The sequence below is a fragment of the Bison bison genome, unplaced genomic scaffold (assembly GCF_000754665.1).
Source record: "Bison bison bison isolate TAMUID 2011002044 unplaced genomic scaffold, Bison_UMD1.0 scf7180017864198, whole genome shotgun sequence".
In the NCBI taxonomy this organism is placed as follows: domain Eukaryota; kingdom Metazoa; phylum Chordata; class Mammalia; order Artiodactyla; family Bovidae; genus Bison; species Bison bison.
The window spans coordinates 6,624,216-6,635,159 of NW_011494770.1; positions in this window are offsets into that span (position 1 = coordinate 6,624,216).

The window sequence follows — 10,944 nt, forward strand, 5'->3', positions numbered from 1 at the left end:
TCAGTGATGCCATCCAGCCATCTCATCCTCTGTCGTCCCCTTCTCCTCCTGCCCCCAATCCCTCCCAGCATCGGGGTCTTTTCCAATGAGTCAACTCTTCACATGAGGTGGCCAAAGTATTGGAGTTTCAGCTTCAGCATCAGTCCTTCCAATGAACACCCAGGACTGATCTCCTTTAGGATGGACTGGTTGGATCTCCTTGCAGTCCAAGGGATTCTCAAGAGTCTTCTCCAACACCACAGTTCAAAAGCATCAATTCTTTGGCGCTCAGCTTTTTTCACAGTCCAACTCTCATATCCATACATGACCACTGGAAAAACCGTAGCCTTGACTAGACTAGACTTGACCAGATTAGAATTCATTAAAGCCCCCTAAATGAATCTAATATGCAGTAAGAACTGAAAATCACCAAGCTCTAGCCTAAAATGCAAATTTAAGAGGTATTATGTCTGGAAAACAAACCAAAACAATACTGTAATAATTATAATTGTTAATAACAGAATAACAAAATTAACAGAACTAATTTCCTGATTAACTAAACTTCCCATTACTCTAGGTACTTAAATTCCTAGAAGTCCAAATCTCCATCCATATTGCCATTTGAGGGACAAATAACATTTTATTTGTGCAGACTACATGGTGTAGCATGGTAGACCTTGCAGCAAAGGGACTTAAGATCACTTTCCCAAAGGTAGCTTGGACTCAAAGCTAGGGAAGCCTGGCAGGAAATGAGGTGGGGAATGTTGATCAAGGTGGTTCCAATAGGAGGGCTGCCCTTCCCCCTCATCCACACTCAGGACAGGTGGGGGTCTCTGGGCACATGTTCCATGAAAGTTCTTCACTAGCTGCCAGGGAAGGAATGGGCCTTCCCCTAGCCCTGCAGGAGTAAATTCTTTACAGAACTAAATTGGGCCTTCTATACCAAGAAGACCCTATTCCTTTATCCATCATTTTCTTTCCATTGTTTGCAGGGCTCAACTAATCAACAGGAATTATAACACTTTCCTGACAAGACCAAGGCTGCCCCTTCACCTGGGATGACTCCACTTTTGGAAGCTACTGTGTCCAGCTGGGTTACAGTCCCTGATGAGAGCTTCATCTGCTTCCAAGAAATGATTGAAATTACCTTCGTAAGATTAAGCTGAGCAGTTCGTGTTATTTTTTCATTTCCAAGGAATTCTTTTTAAAGTTAACCTTTATTGCCACAACTATAAACACTGATTTTGAGAAATGATAAGCTTTCTGAAAGTTAACTAATATTAGTGATGTGCGTATGTGCATGTAATGTTTCATTATTAAGGCATTTTCTTGAGTAATTCAAACTTTACTGTGTAGTCCTGCCAGATGGGAAATGGGCCCTATTCACGCCCAAGGTCCAGAAGACAGCGGTTCTCAAACTAAGACATATTGTAGTTATTTGTGGGATTTGAATCTGCATTTGAAAGCCACACTCCAGGTGCCTCTGATGTGTTACTAGTAGACAGTCCTCAGACTTCAGACATAGGAGATGAATATAGAGATCCTACTTATGTGTTTTGAACACAGAACAGTATCAGTTACCTCTGACCATGATCTTCTGAAAATGAAGAAGATTCTTTTAGTTATACATGTTAACAATACGAATTTGTTTTGTTTCTGAGGCATTACAGCCCAGCTTATATCTCTAAAGAAAACAGTAAGAAAATCATTATCTAACTAAGGGATACCCAGGAGGCCCTTTCATCACCACTGTAAATTCCCTTCTCTGTGTTCCAACTCTTTGCCTTCCCCCAAACGGGTTCTATGTCAGCCTCCTGGGAGGCATAGCAATGTCTGGTGCTGCTGATGTTTGAATCACTCTTTCATGAGCCTACATACATGCCACAAACCCATTGTTTAGACATTCTGTAATATGCATTTAAAAAACCTGTGTCTAGGGACTTCGTGGTGGTCCAGTGGTTAAGAATCTGCCCTGCAATGCAGGGGAGCTGGGTTCAATTTCTTGTTGGGGAACTAAGATCCCACATGTGCCTGACTCTTTGCCGCCCCATGGACTATAACTCGCCAGGCTCCTCTGTCCATGGAATTATCCAGGCAAGAATCCTGGGGTGAGTAGCCATTCCCTTCTCTAGGGGATCTTCCCAACCCAGAGATGGAACTCAGGTCTCCTACACTGGAGGCGGATTTTTTATAATCAGAGCCACCTGGGAAGCCCCATGCTGCAACTATTGAAGCCCAAGCCCTCTGGTGCCAGTATGGCAAAACTAGAGAGCCTGTGGGTTGCAACAAAGATCCCTCATGCCAGAACTAAGATCTGACTAATAAATTAATTAACTAATTAAATTTAAAAAACCTGTGTCTACACATAAACCAGCTCAACTTACTGGAGATCATTATTGTTATTGTTATCATCATGGCTGACTTTATTTCTTTATTATTATTTATTTTGGTTGTGCTGGGTTTTCATTGCTATGCAGAGGCTTACCCTAGTTGCAATGAGTGGGGAATACTCTCTCGTTGCGGTGTTTGGGCTTCTGATTGCATTGGCTTCTCTTGTTGCAGAGCATGGGCTCTAGAGTGCATGGTGGGCTCAGTAGTTGTGGCTCTTGGGCTTAGTTGCTCAGAGGCATGTGGGATGTTCCTAGACAAGGGATTGAACCCATATCCCCTTCATTGGCAGGCAGAGTTCTAACCATTGGACTATCAAGGAATCCCCGTAGCTGATTTTAAATGCTGGTTTTATAAAGAAGAGAAGAGTACAGGTTTTGGTGGCTGGATCCTACGGACACTAAAATAAATATTTGTGGATTGATTGCTTGTCAAGAGAGCGATTTGACTAAATGTTTCGCCTGGCTTCTGAAGAAACCGGATATAGACCAGAGGACTGCAGATGAAGTTCAGGAGCCTATTGTATAAAAGGTTAGAGAGGGCAAGAAAAAATATAGTGCTGGTGAAGAAATTGTTCATAAAGGAAGCAGTTATCTGTGACGTAGGGAGATGCAAACTGGATGCCAAGGGTGTTCCATAAACAAAGAAGGCTGCTTTTCATAATAGAGAGGAAACAGAATGAGGTTGATGAAAGCCACCCAAGATCACTGTCAGGACAGGAGAAAGACCTCTTTTCTCAGCACATCCCTGGTCTGAGGGAAATAGATTTGGATAGATAAAGAAATAGAGAATTGAGGCAGAGAGAGAGAGAGAGAGAGAAAGAAGGATGGCAGATAAAATAAAGTTTCTAGAGAGATATAGCTAAATTTATTGATCTCTTACTATGGGCACTAACAGAATATGATGCAAAAACTAATTCTGTCTGCACTTTAAGATAAGGTATAAAAAGGTTAAGTAATCTGCTTGAAGACCTACTGAGCTGAGATTCTAATGCACAAGGAAATTTGACTCTAGACACTGTATGCTTCACAACTCTGCTTTAGAACTGAAGAAAGGATAGCTCACAACATAGGAAGGCCCTATTTTATGTACATGTTGCTGTACCCTTGCTATCAAATTCATAATCATACCTAGGGCACAAATAAACGGAGAAGATTGAGAAGCAGTGATAGGCTAGTTTTTAAAGTGTGTAGATTGGTAGAATCTGGCAGCTAAAAATCACATAAAACAAAGTAAAACAAGATAAGAAGGCTGCTTACCACATCCTAATAATTTAAAATAAGAAAACTGAGATCAAAACCAGGAATGATGAGTCTTTGTTTAACCAGCCATCACCAAGAGAGTTAAAACTGGCCCTGAACTCTCTGCGCTTGAATGTTCTCTACATTGACAACAAATGGATACTAACAGACCTTGCTCTTTCACTCTAAAAAAGTTATCCACAGTGCTTGATTTATGTGATTTTTTTCTAAATATTTTATTGTAGAAGTTTTCTAACACACAGCAAAGTTGAAATTTTTCAGTGAACACACAGTATACTCGGCACCTAGATTTCAGTACCGATTTATTCAACATTTACCTTAGAAACAGCCTTCTTGATTGATATTTAGCTTCATCTCTGAGTCATCTCACCATGCCCAGCAAGATGCTTGTTATTAGTTGAGTCATTTGGATGGATGCTATCATCCACTGTGCCTTAGGCAGGGATAAGTGATGAGCAACTAATGAAGGGCACAATCCAAGAAGCAAAACACAGTCCTTTGTATGCTGTGCATGTTATTACTGGTAGATTCTCCATGCATAGTTGTGGTCAACAATTACTCAGTGGTAAAAGTGTTGAAAAGATATCAGGGTTATAACATTTGCACATCAAGTTAAGATTTCTTAGAATTCTTTTTCTCCCTTAATTTCATTCTTTCCCTTGCTTTTCACCCATATGAGTAACAGAATGTGATGGGACTCATATGATACATAAGGGAGCATTTACTCTCACAGGCAGTGGCCTGGTAATCCCAAATGCACTTGAACTTCTATTTCAGCAATACTCTCCCCTGCAGCAACCCTTTGAAATGAAGGCCACATTTATCGACACCTCAACCTTTCTCTCTTTAGAAAACCAGCATCACCAATCTCATTGAAATACCTAGACATATGACAAGGAAGACACACACCATGAACAAGAGCTGTGAAAGCATTGCTGGCCCTTCATAGTGATTATTGACTGGGTATAAATAAGGATTGTTAAGGGTTAAACTATGTGCCCCCCACTCCCCAGCCACAAACAAAAAGTTGTGTTAAAGTCCTAACTTCCAGCATCTCAGAATGTACCTTATTGGAAAATAAGATATTTTTAGATTTAAACAGTTAAGTGAGGTCATTAAAGGAAGCCCTACTCCAATATGGCATCTTTATTAAAATAAAAAAAGGTGGGGGAGGGAATTTAGACATAAAGACAGGGAGAATGCCGTTGAAGATGAAGGCAGAAATCAGGTGATGCATCAACTCTGAATATTCATCGGAAGGACAGATGTTGAAGCTGAAGCTCCAATACTTTGGCCACCTGATTCAAAGAGCCGATTCATTGGAAAAGACCTTGATGCTGGAAAAGATTGAGGGCAGGAGGAGAGGGGACGACAGAGGATGAGATGATTGGAGGGCATCACCGACTCAATGGACATGAGTTTAAGCAAACCCCGGGAAATGGTGAAGGACAGGGAAGCCTGGTGTGCTGCAGACCGTGGGGTCACAAAGAGGTGGACACGACCGAGTGACTGAACAACAATCAACAGACTTATCTGAAGCTAGGCAAGAGACCTGGAACAGATCGTTCTCACAGATTTTGGAAGGAACCAGCAGGCCAACACCTTGATTTTGAACTTCTAACCTCCAGAACTGTAAGAAGATAAATTTTGAGTCACCCCATTTGTAATACTTTGTTACTATAGTAGGAACTTGAAGACCATTGCCTTTGAGGATATCATATACAAGGCTAGAAGCAGTGGTGAGGAAAAGAATTGATTGGAGAAAATCTGATTATACAAATTTCCTTTGAATCAATACAGCAACATTCCAAAGATCTCCTTTAAAAGGTAAAATGTTTAAAAATATATTTTAAAGTGAGTTTTACAGTCCATATCTGATCATTGTTTTGTTACCACTTTGGCATTTGATTATGACTTATTTCCATCTTATTGTGAATGTACAATGTCTTTCAGGATAAAAGAGCATGTTCCACAAAATACAAATATATAATAGGTGAGTAGATCTGGGTGAGAAATTATGCATTCTTTCTTGTCAACTCAGCAATGTCAGTATTCCGTCCTTCCTACAGTTATGCGTAGGAGCATGTAGGAAGTAAGAGGGTAGGAAGTGCTTGGTGGTCCAGTGGTTAAGACTTGGCGCTTTCACACTGCCATGAGCATGAGTTTGATCCCTGGTCAAGGAACTAAGATCTCACAAGTGATGTGGGGGGAGGAAATAAGAAGATAGTATTTTTTAACAGATAATTTTTCACCCAAATTTTCAGAGAACAGTAGAATTTAATTTCTTAAGTCTGGAAATCAAGTAAAAGGGAACAATTCCAATTCTCCCAGAACTGCAATGGCCAATTCTTCAGAATTGGAAGGCCTCTTGGGTTTGAATTACTGCCAACCATTTCAGAGGAAACACTCCCTCAAGGATGGCCCAGATACTTTGGGTTCATCCTTCATTCCTTCCACCAAAACTAATTGTTGTTCAGCCTCCTTCACCTAATTCCTGTATGCCCTAGCCCTTGAATACTGGAAGTTTGCTAAAGGCACCCAGCTTGTGAAATAGGAAGTGGCTCTGACTCCATGGGCTGTCCTAAAATGGCCAGATTATTCACTGTGGCCCAGTAACCTGGGAAGCAGGTCACTGCAGGTACTGATGCTGTGCTGACCATCATCACAATGGGGACATGTCCAAGGGACGGTCAGAGACTCTGGTCCTCAGAACCGAGACTGCATCACATACTTATAGGGAGTCCTTCCTCCCCAGCTGGACATAAACTGGGTCAGAATTCACTGAGCATCTGTTAACTCTTCTACAACAGTGAAGATAATTCCAGTAATTATTTACCTTTACTTGTGTCTTTTTTCAGCAAATATAAAAGTATATTCCATTTGTGTGTCTATATATATATATATATTTGATCTTTACAAATAAGTTGAACATTTTCTTGATTGCTATCTGATTATTATCAATAGATTAATATATATTTACATAACATATATTTATTAAGCCATTTATCCAGCACAAGGATAAGCATGGTGAGGAATCTAAAGGAAGAATAAGCAAAGATCTTTGCCCTAAAGGTGGATTTACATTAACTGAATAAAGAAAACAAAGGCTCCTGTCACACTTGAAGTACAATTATTGCCAAAATCTATGGCAAGTACTGTGTAAAAATATTTAGCTTCAAGTATAACATGAGCCAAAAGAAAGACATTGGCTTGACTTAAACAGCCAGTACAAGCTCTTTCAAGGGTATTGGATGGTTTAAAAGAGAAAATTACAAAGACAGGCAGAAGATCAGAGTCTGAGGTATTAGATTGTGCAGAAAACAGAAACAAAGCCATGGAAATGGGACCAGATATGATCTGTGTTGGGGAAATTAACACATCTGACCCAAGAAGGCTGCAGATCTGAATGGAGGCAAGAGGAAACAGGTACCTCCTCAACATATGTTTCTCTCTCTTTTTTTCTTTATATGTTTTTTTTTTTCCAATGTTGATTGAAGGTCTGTTAGATGCCTGACACTCCTCTAGTTACTGAGGGGAAGAGACAACACTGGCTGATCCTATGTTGCAGTCAGGTAGACAAAAAAGTGTGGTTGAAGGGGGGCATGTGGGACTCTGGAATCTCAAAGAAAATTAAGAAAGAGAAATGATTTGATTTAGAATGGGCTGCAAGAATTGAGAAGCAGCTACTCTATCCTCGGGCCCAGCGACACACAAGGTATGGGAGAAACTACCCCTGCATGGGAGGGATGCACAAGAATCAAGGTCTCCAAGGGAAAGCAAATTTCTAGTTGGATCTAGAAGATGAAGTGCATATCTTGAAAAGAGGTCAGAGGTACAAGGTGTACAAGGTGTTTTGCTGATGAAAGACATGATCTATAAAGCACCAAGCAGAAGTGTTCAGAAACAAGGAAGGGAAAGAGGGTGGGTCAACCTCATTGTGCTGAACCACATAGGAAAATAAAATTCTGTGTGCATGTGTTCACTAGTCAGTTCAAATTTGGCTTCGGTAAAAGAAATCTAATTTGTGGTCAAGCTGTATTCCTTAAATGTGTCTTTTGCTTGTTATGTTTCTGCAGAAGGACTGGCTCTCCAGGTAACTTTTAAGATGGCATCTGTCTCCCTTCAACCTTCACCATTATCATATCCGCCAACAATAAAGGCCTCATTCTGAATGCCCTCAGTTCTGCTAGAATGAAATTCTCTTTCCTCTTTGGGAATCCCCTCAGATTCTGGAAGTTTCCTGCATCAATAAAAGCCTCTACCCGAGATATACCTAAAGGCCCAATGCTTGCCAAGATACATGCTACTTCGCAAGACTGGAAACAAGTTCCAAAAGCTTTTAAGTCCTCTCCTAACTGGCTCCACCAAACTTTTTATTTTCTGGTGCTCTGGATTGCTGAGAATGGGTAATTTTTTTTGACAAAAGTTAAAGTATACCCCCATAACAGAATTACTATTCCATCTGTTGAACTCTTCAAAACACTCTTTGATTTGACAGTCAACTGAGGCTTGTACTGAGTAACCTAAAAACCAAATGAGTTCATTTTTTTTAAGGCTATCATATACACTTATCTTATTTGGTCCTCACAAGAATTCAGTGAAATAGACAGATACAGAAACTGAGGTCAGAGAGTTAAAGCATTTGCCCACATTCACATCAGATCATAGGTGATTCACCATAAAGCTAATGAAAGTTAAACATCAGGGCTCATCTCTTACATGGGCTCCTTCTAAGATGCTGGAAGGGAAAAAGGCCTCCTAATGTATTCACAATGCCATACGTTTCTATAAAATCTGTAAGAGTGAGACATTTTAGTCGAAATTATAAAAATCACTATTTCTTGCCACTCCAATTTCCCCTCCATCAGATTTCACCTCATGTTTGATGGCCTTGAACATGAAGAAGTGATTGATGAGCATGCAGCCAAAAAAACATGAAAAAAAGAATATTATAGAAGTGTGTCAGGCTAATATAAATATTGTGTTGTTTTATAGACTTTGTAATATATATGACAATTTGCCACCCTTTTAAAATTTGTTAATCCTTTGTATTTCTTTCCTCATTATAGACAGATATTCATTTTCATGCTGAATTTTGTATTTCTAATCTGTATTCTTTTTCTTAAAGACCTTTGCCAAGTTGTATAAGCCCTCAAAACACTTGCAAAGAAACTGAATGTTTTAACTAGCGAGACTAATCCTGCAGCCTCTCAGATCTACCCAGCTCAGAAGTTACAGTGGAGAATCTGACCAGTGGCAATTTCCACTAAGAGTAAGTCTTTTTTTTTTTCCTTTTTCCTAATGACATATCCATGTTGAGCATTTTGAGCCATAAAAATATTGAGAAATTCCCCTTTCCCCACCCCAAACCTCCACCCCAGTAATTTTCCTTTTCACACATGCCTCTTCATTTCCTGATTCTGGTCTGGGCGTGAAGCAAAAGTACCTGAGTCCAGGCAGAAAAGCTGTTTTTAAGATAGTTTTGGCCTAACAGGGGCAGGAAATGCCAATAATTTTATGCAAACTATTTCTCAATGAAAAGCCAAACTGAATGCATAATATGGGACACTTGCATAATTCAGATGATGCTCAGATAAGGTCCAAACAATTAGAAACACCTTCCAAGAGACACTCCGGAGGCCACTGGGTAGGTATGGATTCTCCCACAATGAAATTCTGAAATAAGAGACAATAATCACAATTTTTAAAAAGTGTGAACCCCCAAGAAATAACAAATAACATTTCTATTGGGAATATTGCTCCAAATACTAACTTGACTGTCAAACAGTGGGAAAAATTTTTTTAAATAGGATTGCCAACAAAACCACAAAAGATGAGGTTTTATTCCTTGAGAAAAAAAGATTATTTGATTCACTCTTCAGTCCTTGCCCTACTACACATGTTCACTGCAATCAGGCCCTGAGGTAAAACAAAATGGAGTTCCTTTCCCTGGTGTATTATAAGGAAGAAATAAAGAAAAGGAGAGAGAAAAAATGAGATTATCCAGGCAGAGTGCCTGATCCTTCCACAAAGACTATAAGCCAATTTAAAAAACACATAAAGCACATCCAACGTGGATGATATTTGACATCACCTACAAACTGGCATTCACTATTGGCGCTTGTCATCTACCTCTGTAAGGATTAAATTATAAACAACTGTGGCTGCTGACGCTCAACCGCTCTTGAAAGCAGTTCAGGGTGCAGATCAGGAATGAAGCACTCAGTCCTCTGAGAAAATCTGACAGAGCAAGTGTTTCAGATAGTTAGATACTCTCAGGAGAAGACTTATGCACCCAATTCTTGCATTTCCTCATATCTAGAAAAAAAGCACTAAAATCCTCCATGATGACCTCTGTTCCTGGTGACTAGTCGAAATCTTCTGCAAAAAATATGCACTTGACTGCATGAACTCCCCCTTCACCAAAATCACAGGTATACTGACCTTCCTTCTACCTCTTTGGAGCAATTTCTCAGAGCTATCTGGAATGCTGTCTCCCAGGCTATAGTCCTCATTTTGCCCCAAATAAAACCTAACTCAGCTCTCACATTGTGCTTTTTTTTTTTTTAAGTATTTATTTATTTGTCTGTACAAGGTCTTAGGTGTGGTGCACAGGATCATCAATCTTCTTTGTGACATATAGCATCTTCAGCTGTGGCATGTGGGATCTAATTCTCTGACCAGGGATCTAACTCAGGTGCCCTGCATTGGGAGCTTAGAGTCCCAGTCATTGGACCACCAAGGAATTCCCACATTGTGCTTTATTTTTTTTTTTTTTTTTTAGTCAACATATACATCTTTCAGTGGAACACGACATTAACAAACTGATGTTAACAATATCTGGGTTACAAAGTTTGAAACTGAATCATCTTCTTCAACTGTACCTTAAATCCTTAAACTTGGGTGTTTATCATAGTCTCTATTCTACTTCCACCATAGGTGCTTTTGAAATTGTTATTGCTGTTTGCAGTCATGGTTTGTAGTCCTGTTTACTATGCTGGGATTAGCATTCAAGAGAAACAAACATTTTAGAATTTGCATTGGCCTTGTTTTGACCCTCCTGATGAATCACCTTCAGCCGGTGGTTTCCCAGCACTACCACAAGACTGTTTTCCCCCATTACTGCAGAACGCTGTTTACGCCGATTCAAATTCATGTCCAGGCAGGGCTGTTTGAACTGCTTCAGGAAAGAGCACTAAGGCAAGGCCTATAAGTAGCTAACCCCTTTCCCGAAAGTCTAGATGGTAGGAGAGGGTATGAAATGAGACTTTCGAAATAACTCGCTTTCCAGAAAGCCTGAGGTTTTGTTTTCTTT